We start from the raw sequence: 11,033 nt of genomic DNA, 5'->3' as shown, positions 1-11,033 counted from the left end.
AAATGAGCAATCCTGCATCGGTTTCAACCTACTGCACTCCCATGAGGGGATGCATGCGGCTACGCACCCCTGTTAATCTCTTGGAGGGAAGGCGTCATGGGAACTGTAGCTTTAAATCGCGACCTAATTTCTTCGTCGAATCAGTATTGGGAGGGTGCCATACCTCATTGGTATGGTAGAACAATATCAGCAGTGGTGCATCGGATTCAACCTACAGGAAACCCTAGAGAGTTTCCATACGGCTACCGCAGCTCTGTTAGTCTCTTGGAGAGAAGACGGCATAGAGCCTGTAGTTTACAATCGCAACGAATTTCTGTGCCGAATCCTCGTTGGGAGAGTGGAGGGGCTACAGTAAATGAGCAGTGTGGCATCGGATTCAAGCTACTTCACTCCCATGTGGCGAACGCCACAGTGTTAGTCTCATGGTGACAAGTCGCCATGGAGTTTGCAGTTTTCGGGCTACAGTAAATGAGCAGTGTGGCATCGGATTCAAGCTACTTCACACCCATGTGGCGAACGCAACAGTGTTAGTTTCATGGTGACAAGTCGCCATGGAGTTTGCAGTTTTCAATCGTCCCGCAATTTGTGTGACGAATCATCATTGGGAGGGTGCGAGGCTTACACTAAATGTAAAATAGTGTATCGTATTCAAACTACTGCACTCCTAGAAGAAGTTCCATGCGGCAACCACAGCCTTTTTAGTCTCTTGGAGAGAAGTCGCTATAGAGCCTGTGGTTTTTAATTGGGTCGAATTTCTGTGTCCATATAGGGAGTGTGCAGGGGTTACAGGAAATGAGCAGTAATGCATCGGATTTAAGCTACTACACTGTCAGCTGTTCAAATTTTTCTACGCAAACATCCACTGAATTTTGTCTTCCACTAGTGAAAACAAAACATTCACGAGAGAATGTAGGCAGGATGTCGACTTTCAAAATTAAGTACACAGGGTGGAAAACCTAAGAAAACAGGAATCTTCAAACCAAAGAGTGAACATAATGTTTGCAGAAGATCAAAAAGTAAATATTAAATGAATCCCAGTATTACATAGTGGATGATGATGACAATCGTATGAAAGCTGGTTTTGTTAATGCCCTGTTAGTGTCAGTGGAATCTAGGATTGATCTGCATTCCCCACTTGGCATTTGTGACGATTGTTTTGTTGTTTCAGGTGAGGAGTAATCACAGAGGGTTACTTTCTAAATGAAAGGTTTGACACCAGTTCACTTATTACGAGTTCATTTATTTAATACAGATCATTTGCACATGTACTGCTATGAACTAACTTTCATAACTGGTGAATGGGCTGACTAGCATGGAGTTCTGGTTGACTTTATTTGTGCATATCTTGTCTGCAACAACTCTCTTTATTTTGCTAAATGGAGGAACTCTGTATTTGAAGCATTTGTCACCTTTTGTTTCCTTTTGTGTGTGTCTGGTGCAAAGTAGATTTTTTTTTGCAGTATAATTAAGCTCTGAGTATTGATGATAATTATTGAAATGCCTTTACATACATTTTCAGGGTTGCCTAATGAAATAAGGAGTAAGTTTCGATGTGGAATTCCAAGATTCTGGAAGCTATACATAGAAAATTGGAGAAAGAATGAAGGTAATTAATTTAATTTTTTTGTTTTTACTGTGTTGAAGGTAATTTATTTACAATTCATAATGAACTCACTATTGGCAAAACATTCTGAAGTAGTCTCTCATTTGTATCTGCCTAGGCGAAAGTCACTGAGAGAAAGCAGTAGAATAATCAATTCATTGTAAGGCTTACATTAATAGATTTTGAACCACATGATACATACACAAAGATTACTAAACCACTACATACCATCATTTCAACACAACTCTCAAACATAATACTGTATAACACAAATGGCACTAGCTATAGGTGATTATTGAGGTCTGTTATACAGTTCACTAATGATCAGTGTCAGATCCACAGCCCTTCCCTGTCTGTCATAAAAGGCGATAGTACGATTTTCTTCATATTGGGTTAAGCTTTTTACCTTGGTCATGTGACTATTCTTCAGACTTCTGAAGTTTTACCTCTTTTTCACGTTTTTTTCCTTTTTTCATCACTTTTTCCCCTAACATTCTTTGGTTTCTGACATTTTGGTCACCTTTTTTTGACATCCAATTTCCAATTTTTACCGATATGCAGGCCATTTGGGGAATGATGCCTTACTGTGGTGCATCACCTCTCCACTGTGCGTTGTTGTCATTTGTACGTTCCATTCAAGAGGATCTACCTGTGCATCCGAAATCCAGCATGGTAGCCAGTCCATCATTGCTGTGTTGTGTACCCTCTCAATGGTAGCCCACTGATAACACAGGGACTGCACTGCAGATGTCCGAGCTGTGATCTCTACATGGCAGCCAAGGAGTCGGTGCCTGTCCACTTCAGAGTACTGGGACTCTGGGCAACGGTTACTGTGCCAGGTGGCCTTTGCCTTGGCGAGCTGCCACTCATGGGGGGAGCCTCCAATTGAAGTGAGCTGTATTGGGGCAGTTGATCTGCGAAGAATGAATCGAAATTAATGGTGGCTGTGCAAACATGGCTCTCTCATCAAGCAGTAACAGTGATTTTAATGCAGAAGTTTACAATCCTACGGGATTTCTGACACTGGCCGTGCCACAAGACGAGAGCCAGGCAAGGAGAAATGGAAGTGGACATTTTGCTGAGTTCTCAGTTCATTCCCAAACTGAACGCAGCCCTATACCTCTGATGAAGCCAATATTTTTGATTGAAAATATTGAAGGTTGGTTTGGGAAGTTTGCGGCAATGGAGAAAATGAGAAATGGACCTTTGTTGATCAAAACATCACATGCCAACCAGTCAAATGCCTGTGTCAAGTTAAGCGATATACCAGTCACAATTTCTCCCCATAATAACCTCAATAGAGTTCTAGATGTCGACTTCCATTGAGACCTAATGCTACCGACTAAATAGCAGCATAATCTGGCATGCCAGGGAGCCCATTTTGTTCACCACATCCTGAGGGGACCTGAGGATAATAATAGACACTGGAGCTTTTATCCTTTCCTTGAGTGGGATTCAAGCTACTTCACTCCCATGTGGCGACCGCATCAGTGTTAGTCTCTTGGCGACAAGACGCCTTGCAGCTTCAAGGCTACAGAAAACTTGCAGTAATAAAACAGATCGAGCTACTGCACTCCCAAGAGAGGTTACATGCGGATACCGCAGCTCTGTTAGGCTCTTGGAGAGACGTCGAATAGAGCTTGAGGTCTTAAATCGCGACTCAATTTATGTGTCGAATCATCATTGGGAGAATGGAAATGTTACAGTAAATGCGCATTGGCGAATCGCATTAAGGCTACAGCAATCACAGGGGAGGCCTTCGACGGGGACCAGGGCGCTGGAAACGGCGCACTGAACCCAGCAGCTCTGGAGACCTAGGGGCGAGGTCGGTGGGCGAGCTGCAGAAGTCCCCCCCCCCCCCCCCCCCCATGCCAGAGGAGCCGGTCCAGGGCAAGAGACGGGCTCCCACCCTATTTTTCACTCGTTAAACAATATGGCTACAACTGAGACGAGTGAATCGAGTGCGCTCAAGCTAGCATCTGCGATGCTTGGTCCCTCTCCTCAGGACGAGACGGGACTGGCAGAGGACGAAACCGTCACGCAAAGACATGCACGTGTCACGCTGCTCTTGGAGCAGAATATCAAAAACGGTGAGATAAGCCAGGCGGCATTGTCCATTATAAAGAACGAGCTGGCTGCATGGGCCATCGCCCACGCCAAGCTCGAAGGCCGCGTAGAGGAGCTAGAAAAATAAAATGAACGACTGAGAAGGCAACCAACAAAAACCTGGGCTGGGGTGGTCGCGCAAGCACCGCCAAAGCCTTAAACCACGAAAGAAACGATCGCCAAGGTGACCAAGCGGTCAGACACGGCGGTCTTTCTTAGAACTCTACCAGGCCAAGACACAAGCGTTAAAAAAATACAAGAACTGCTGACCAAAAGTATTGACCCGGCAAAAGACAAAATTAGAATAAATAAAGTAAAACCCAGTAGAAACTCGGTGATTGTGGAGGTGGCTACAGAAGAAGAAAAAGAGAAATTGTTAAAGCATCCCAAAATGAACTCGGTGGTCAAGTGTGAACCGCCGAGAAAAATAAACCCACTGGTCATCCTATACGATGTACCAGCAACAATGACGAATGAAGAACTATACCAAAGCATAAAGGACCAAAACTTTGATCAAATGAATGAGAATGAATTTAAGGATTCTTTCAAGCTAAGATTTAAAACGGGACCTCGCGATCGTGATGTTGTACATCACGTCGCCGAGGTCACAGCACCAATGTGGAAACAAATTATAACAATGGGCAGACAGTACGTTGGCTTCCATGCCATCAATATTAAGGATTATCTTGTGGTACCTCGTTGCCACAATTGCGGAGACCTGGACCACATTCTGATTCACTGCACCAGGGGGTCGGCTTGCTCCAGGTGCGGCGAAGATGGTCACACACGTAAAGAATGTAAAGCTGCAAGCGTATGCATTCCCTGCAAAAGACGTGGGAAGAAAAGCTGCGGAGCCTCAGGACGAAATTGCCCTACGTACCGCATGCTAGAGCAAAGACTCATATCTAGAACGGACTATGGCTGAGTACGTAAAACAGAACAGGATGCCAAAGCGAAAATCCTCTAGCAAAAGGAGGAGGGATACCATTAGGGCAAGCAGATTCAAAGAATTCATAAAGTCTCTTTCGAGGGATCCGATACCAGAAACAGCTGACAAAAGCATCCAAACAGATCCACCAAAAATAGATAAATGTATCCAGACAGAATCTATCCCTATGACTACACCCTCCTCTCTCAGCAGGGAACTAAAGCCGACCAAACACCAGCAACGGCAAAAGCATCCTGTGCCTGAGGTCTCAGCAAATGAAAGTAACCAAAAAGAACAAAAGCCTGTGCAAGAGAGCACAATAACAAGCTCGCTAGACACCCCAGTGGTAAGACTACCGCCAATAGATCCGGTTCGGATATATCCGAACTTAGAGTTCACCATGCAACTGGCGAGATTGGAGCAGCCGGCTACCTTGACCACTGCCTTACGACATGTGGTCCGCGTAGGGCACGCATATGGAAGAAGAATCACCTTCTCGGTAATGGAGGCTGTAGACAGAATACAGCTAAAGTCAGTGAATCTCCCCACTGACTTCGGAGCCCTGCGAGACTTACTAAAGAAAGTTTTCGAGCGACGAGGAGAAAAGTTTGACCTAAACGACATTTACGAACAGTCAGTTTTGGCTAATGGACGTATTACGTATGACTGGAACAAGACTTGGCCAGAAGACCACATACATACATACATACTTTCCGTAGATGACAAAAATTACCATTGGCCAACTTAACACAAACAACAGTCGACTTGTAATGCAGGAGCTGCGAAGGGAAGTGGAGGAGAGGAGGCTGGATGTGCTCTGTCTACAAGAGCCGTACTCCCTGGATGGAAAAATTACATTTACAGCCGCGACGTGGCAGGTAATCAGCCAAGCAGATAATCCGAAAGCGGCAATAATTATCACGAACAAAGCCCTGAAAGTGACTATACTATCACAGTTCACTAATAGTCACTGCAATGTCGTGGAGTTGCTATCTCCCAGTGAAACAGTCATACTAATTAACATGTACTTTCAGTACGGAGATAACATTGAAATGCATCTTGACCATCTGGCAACAGTAACCACGGCACTGCAGGGACGAAGAATAATAATCACGGCTGATATCAATGCTAAATCCCCCCTGTGGCACAGTGGCACAAGGGACACCAATGGAGAAATAGTAGAGGATTATATCATGGCATCACAACTAGTGATAGCTAACAAACCTGGTAATCCTCCAACCTATGCGGCGGGAGGAGGACCAGGCACGAATACTGATATAACTTTAGCCACCCCCAATGCAATTAACACAATACAAGAGTGGAAAGTAGAATAAAACGCCACTACAAGTGACCATAACCTAATTACTTTCATTGTAGGTGGAAGAGGGTCCTGCTGGGCCATGGGGTGGGAGATGCAGTTTAATTACAGAAGGGCCGATTGGGAACGATTAGCCAGGGAGTGTGTCATTCCTGCCTTGCAAGAGGGTGAAGCAGACTTTGACATAGGCGTAAACGACTGAGCAGAAGAACTGACCAGTGCAATAACTAGCGCGGTGAAAGCTGCCGTACCGACCAGGAGGAAGGACATTGCAGCCTCTCCATCGCCATGGTCGCCCGAACTAGAGAATATGCGCCGGTCTGTTAGAAGGTTGAGAAGGTATTACCAGCGCAGTGTCGTCTGGCCGGAACGGCAAAGATGGCTGATGCAGTATCGGGAGGCTAAACTTCGTTTTCAGAAAGAACTCCAGGCTGTTAGGATACAAAGCTGGGAAAATTTCGTCCAGAGCCAATTGGCATTGGACCCCTGGGGTACACCGTACAAACTAGTACGAGAGAAGATCCGCTCTCCACTGGAATTATCAACAGTCAGGCACGGGGACAGGATGACGGAGTCATGGCAGGAAACTGCTGAGGTCCTCCTCCGGTCCCTGCTGCCTGATGATAGCGCGGATGGGGAATCTGACCAGCAACAACAACTAAGACGAGACAACCTTAATGAATACACCAACAATAGGGCAGTCTGCCCTTTCTCGGAGGAAGAGGTGGCTGCCCACATAAAAGCACTTAGAAGGGGAAAAGCTCCCGGGCCAGACGGCATTGTAGCTGAGGTGGTGCAGTTCCTGGCTCCCCAGCTAACTGCACCACTCACTCACTTACACAATGAGTGTCTGATACAGCAAAAATTCCAAGGGTGTAGAAGTCAGCAAACGTAGTCATTATTCGGAAAGGGTTAGATAAAGATCCTACAAACGTAAAATCCTATAGACCAATCTGTTTAATCAACATACTAGGGAAAATATTAGAAAAGTTACTAGCTGACAGACTGGATGCACATAGAGTGCTGCGTGGGGTGAGCGACAGGCAATTCGGCTTCAGGCCTGGGCGATCGACATCTGATGCAATCGCCCTGGCTGCTCTTCTCATGCTTGCGGGAGAAGGAGTGTCCAGGGCCGCTATATGGTTGTCTGAGGAGCTATTGTGAAGAACGGGAGGTCTGGCTATCATCCTCCAGCAAGAGAATTGGAAAAGTTATAACAAAGGGTTGTCCTCAGGGTTCCGTGCTAGGGCCCCTGTTCTGGGACATCCATATGGAGCCTTTATTAGACACCCTACAACAAAGTGAAGAAGTGCTAGAGGTGATAGCCTATGAAGATGACCTCCTCCTGCTGGTCGGCGGCCGAAGCCGCGAAGACATTGAACCTAAAATAGAGAGGGCCTTAAACAAACTACAACTATGGTGCCAAAACACCAAAATGACGGTGTCGCCAAGTAAATCCACCTACTTACTATTGAATGGACAATTAATACGTAACCCGACTGTACGAACCAACCGCTCGCCGGATCTTCGGAGACGTGACGCACGATATTTAGGCATCATCATTGATGAGAAGTGGAATTTTGGGGAACACATCGAAACCGGAACCCAGAAAGCTCTCCAAACACTGAATAACCTCATATCCATAGGACACAGAAGATTTCATCTTCCACCACACCTTATAAAACTTTATCATAACAGTATATTAACATCGATAGTGGTTTACGGCTCGGGAGTCTGGGCACACAGGCTCACGAGGGTGGTGCCCGCCATGACAGTGAGAAGGGTTCAAAGGAACATGACTCTTAGATCGGTAGGTGCTTATAGAACAACACCAGGAGGAGTACTAATAGTCATAATGGGGCTTTGCCCCCTGGACATCAAAATCAGGGAGCAAGCTGCATGGTTCTGGAGTAAAAAGGGAAATATAACAAAAACAGAGGAAATCTTAGGTATTGGGGCTGGGGACAAGGGTGAGATTCGGCAAAGAGGAGTACAATTATGGCAACAACTGTGGGACGCTGATGAAACAGGGCGCTGGACACATGAGCTGTTACCAAGCATTACGGAACGGCTAAAAATGAAATACTTCGAACCTACCAGAGGGCTAATCCATTTTCTCACTGGACATGGACCTTACCCGGGATACTTATGCCGGTTTGGGAAAAGGACCACACCCGCGTGCGAATGTGGTGAACCGGAGGGCACTCCCGATCATGTGATTTACGAGTGCCCTCTCTTCAATGATGTTGCCTCTACGCTACGAGACCAACTACCCGACCATGCCACTTACAACCTAATAAGACAAGAAGACACCTTCCAAATAATAAATAGACTTGCCAACGAGGTATCACAGAAGGTGTTGAGAGAATACATGAGGGAACAAGACTAAATAGCACAAATTATGACTAATACGCCCTACTCCCATTCCGCCTGTGCGTGGATAGGCCGACCCTTTAGTCCGCCACGCGCGGGAACCGCGGGAACAGGGGGGGTGGGGGGGTGGGGTGGGGAATAAGAATAACCCGGAATTGACAATACACTGGAGATGACGTAGGTTAGAATTAGTTAGTAGGAATTAGACTAGAAATCTAGATTTAGAAACCTGCAGCGATTAACATCCTGGCCTGCCCAGTGTCAGGGGCACGCCCATCGGGATTAGCTCGATGGGCAAGGCAGTAAAGTAGATTTGTGCATTGCTGACACATCTGTGACGCTACAGGAAGTAGAATGTAGGTTTAGTTAAAAACTTAGAAGTTAAAATAAATAATTAACTCTATAGCTGCCCATTGAAATTAGATATAGCTGTAGCTCACAACTTAACATATATTGTAATTAGCTGCTAATTGTAACTAACAGTAGCAAGTAAGACCCACTAATCAAATAAGGAGGTGGGTTGGATGTATAAATATTATTGTTGAGTAAATAAAGATTTAAAAAGAAAATCACAGGGAGGTTCGAAGCTGCAAGCGCGGACTTGTTAGTCTCTTGGAGCGAAATCGGTACAAAGCCTGTAGTTTTTAATCGCGACGCGATATCTGTGTCGTATCCTCACTGCGAAACAGCAAGGGCTATAGATAACTTGCTGTGGTAAAACAAATCAAGCTACTGCACTCCCAAGAAAGGTTCCATGCGGCAACCGCAGATTTGTTAGTCTCTTGCAAGTAAGTCGGTAAGGAGCATGTAGTTTGCAGTCGTACGCCATTTGTGTGTCGAATTATCATATGGAGGGTGCAAGGGTTATATTAAATGAGCAGAGGTTCATCGGATTGTAGAGACTGCCCAGACAAGAGAGGTTCCATGTTGCAACCGCAGATATGTGAGTCTCTTGGAGAGAAGTTGGCTTCGTACCTGTAGTTTTCAATCGCGAAGCAATTTATGTGCCGAATCTTCTTGTGGAAGGTGCCAGTGGTACAATAATTCAGCAGTGGAGAATCGGTTTCCAGCTACTTCACTCCCAGGAGAGGTTAGTTGCGGCAACATATTAGTCTGTTGAAGATGAGTTGGGATGGTACACTACAGTTTTCAATCGCAAGGAAATCTTTGTATATATTCCAGGCTATGAGGGTGCAACGGTTACAGTAATTGAGCAATGATACATGGGATTCAATCTACTGAACTCCCAGGAGAGGTCACATGAGCCTATTGCAGGCTTGATAGTCTCTTGGAGTCAAGCCGTAATAGGGCCTGTAGTTTTCAGTCGCGGCGCAATTTATGTGTCGAATCTTCATTGTGAGGGTGCCAGGGTTACATTAAACGAGCAGTGGTGCATCGGATTCAAGTTACTGCACTGTCTGGAAACGGTTCTAGCGGATACTGATGCACTAATAACTTTTTGGAGAGAGCTCGTCATGGGACCTGCACTTTTCAATCGCGACGCAATTTATTTTTCGATTCATCAGTAGGAAAGTGCCAGGGTTACATTAAATGTGCGTAGGTGCATCGGATTCAAGCTACTGCACTTCCAGGAGATGTGTCGTGCAGCAACGGCAGCTGTTTTAGGCTCTTGGAGAGAAGTATGCTGGGTGCTTGCAGTTTTCAATCGAGACGCAATTTGTGTGTCTGATCTTTATTAGAAGAATGCCAGGGTTACATATAATGAGCAGTGGTGAACGGAGTCAGGCTAATGCACTGCCAGGATACGTTTCATGGCGCTTGGTGCCTGTAGTTTTCAATCGTGACCAAATTTATGTATCGAATCATCATTGGGAGGATGCCAGGGCTACATTAAATGAGCAGTGTTACATCGGATTCAAACTGCTGCACTGCCAGGACGGGTCTCATGCAGTTACCTGGTGCCTGTAGTTTTCAACCGTGACGCAATTTATGTGTTGAATCTTCATTGAGAGGATGCCAGGGTCACATTAATAGAGTACTGGTGCATCGAATTCCAGCTATTGCTGTTCCAGGAGAGTTTTCATTCGTCTACCTCAGTTCTGTTGGTCTCTTCGAGAGAAGCCAGCTTGGTGCCTGTAGTTTTCAATCGTGACGCAATTTATGTGTCGAATCTTCAATGGAAGGATTGCAGGGTTACATTAAATGAGCAGTAGTTCATTGAATGTAAGCTACTGCACTGCCTCGAGGGGTTTCATGCTGCTACCTCTGCTGTGTTAGTCTCTTGGAGAGAAGTCAGCTTGGTGGCTGTAGTTTTCAATCGTGACGAAATTCATGTGTTGAATTTTGATTGGGAGGATGCAAGGGTTACAATAACGAGCAATGGTGCAACTGATTGAAGGTACTGCACTGTCACAAAACGTTTCATTCGGCTACCTTAGCTAGGTTTCTCTCTTGGAGAGAAGTCGTCTTGGAGCCTACAGTTTTCAGTAGTGACGAAATTTATGTGTCGAATCTTCAATGAGAGGGTGACAGGGTTTCATTAAACGAGGAGTGGTGCAACGGATTTAAGCGACTGCACTGCCAGAAAACGTTTCATTCGGCTACCTCAGCTAAGTTAGTCTCTTGAAAAGAAGTCGGCTTGGTGCCTGTAGTTTTCAATCTTGACGCAATTTATGTTGAATTTTAATGAGAGAGTGCTCGAGGTCTATTGAATGAGCTGTTGCGCATCTGTTTCCAGCTACTGC

Source organism: Schistocerca cancellata, chromosome 1 (genome assembly GCF_023864275.1).
Source record: "Schistocerca cancellata isolate TAMUIC-IGC-003103 chromosome 1, iqSchCanc2.1, whole genome shotgun sequence".
Classification (NCBI taxonomy): Eukaryota; Metazoa; Arthropoda; class Insecta; order Orthoptera; family Acrididae; genus Schistocerca; species Schistocerca cancellata.
The sequence above is the reverse complement of the archived record's forward strand: the minus strand, read 5'-3'. Positions refer to the sequence as shown.